Source organism: Octopus bimaculoides, chromosome 5, assembly GCF_001194135.2.
Source record: "Octopus bimaculoides isolate UCB-OBI-ISO-001 chromosome 5, ASM119413v2, whole genome shotgun sequence".
NCBI classification, from domain to species: Eukaryota; Metazoa; Mollusca; class Cephalopoda; order Octopoda; family Octopodidae; genus Octopus; species Octopus bimaculoides.
In genome coordinates, this window is record NC_068985.1 from 66571371 (window position 1) to 66573052 (window position 1682).

The following is a 1682-nucleotide window of genomic DNA, read 5'->3' on the forward strand; positions in this document are numbered from 1 at the left end:
GTAAGCATAAGAGCACCAAAGCAAACCACAGCACATACCCAAGGCGCACAGAGTTGCGCTCGGTAGTGAAGTGAAAGCACGTTATAAAAATAAAACTACTGAACAATAATAATAATAATAATAATAATAATAATAATAATAATAATAATAATAATAATAATAATAATAATAATAATCCTGTCTATTAAAGGCACAAAGCCAGAAATCCTGGCGGAGGGAGTAAATCGATTATATCGACCCCAGTGTTTCCCTGGTACTTAATTTATCGACCCCGAAACTGCTGAGATGTTAAGTCGACCTCGGTGAAATATGAATCCAGAACATAAAGAAGGACGAAATACTGCTAACGATTCTGCTCGTCGCCTTAATAATAATAATAATAATAATAATAATAATAATAATAATAATAATAATATTCCTGGCAATTCGCCCGTATTTAGTTCTTAGTTCAAATTCCTTTGCATTTTATCCTCTCATGGTCGATAAAATAAGTATTTGTTGAATACTGGGGACAATGAAATCAATAGCCCCTTCCCTAAATGTTCAGGCCTTGTGCCTGTAACAGAAAGAATTATTATTGTTCATTTTGAAGGCCATGTATTACAAAAAGAAGGGGAAGTAAGACAGCGTGAAAAAGGAAGGAAGGAAAAGAACAAAATGAAGAAAAAAAGAAAAAGAAAATGAAGGGGAAAATGAAAGGAAATTCACGGTGAGAATGTTCTTCTCAATACGTGTAACGTACCAGTTAAGACATTAAAAAAAAATGTTCTGCATGAATGGTAAGCCAGGGATCATCCGCAAATAATTATTCAGATCCTGTTTTAATCATTCCAAGTACTCCTACAATCATTGGTATCGTAACCGTATTGAGATGCCACATTTTCCGATTTCCCTGAGCATATCTTCATATTTTCTGATCTTATTAAATTCTTTTGCCGAGATATTATGATCACAAGGTATGATCAGGTCAATCAATAAAAAGATTTTTATTCTTTTGGTCTTTCACAACAAAATCTGGTTAATTAACTTTGATGGTTTTGTCCGTATGTACCGGAATGTCCCAAAGAATCGTTACATTTTCTTCATCATTTACAGCCTCAAGATGGTGCTTGTACCATTTGTCAGCCGTTTTGGTTTAGTAATTCCGAAATATTATTCAGTGTAGATGATGGCCAATTCTGTCATACCTTGATTTATACTCTACCGGTGCTAAAAACTTACTTCCAGAAATTAGCTAGTCTACTGTCTCAATCTCGTCGCTGCACTATCGGTACTGTTATATTATTATTATTATTATTATTATTATTATTATTATTATTATTATTATTATTATTATTATTCAGTAGTTTTATTTTTATAACTCTTATAGCGCTGTGCGCCTTGGGTATGTGCTGTGGTGCTCTTATGTTTACTGTATTGAAAGTGTTTTGCGTAGAATGTGTGCAGTACCCAGTAGTGCAATTTTCTGTATGTTATATATATTTGTAAGTCCTGCTATTTTTGTTATGTATTTGTCTGAATATTTTTTTATTATACCTAAGGCACCTACTATGATAGGAATTGTTTCTGTTTTTAGATTCCACATTCGAGTTATCTCTATTTCCAGGTCTTCGTATTTTGAAAGTTTTTCCATTTCTTTTAGAGAAACGTTGTCATCTGCTGGTATTGATACATCAATTAGA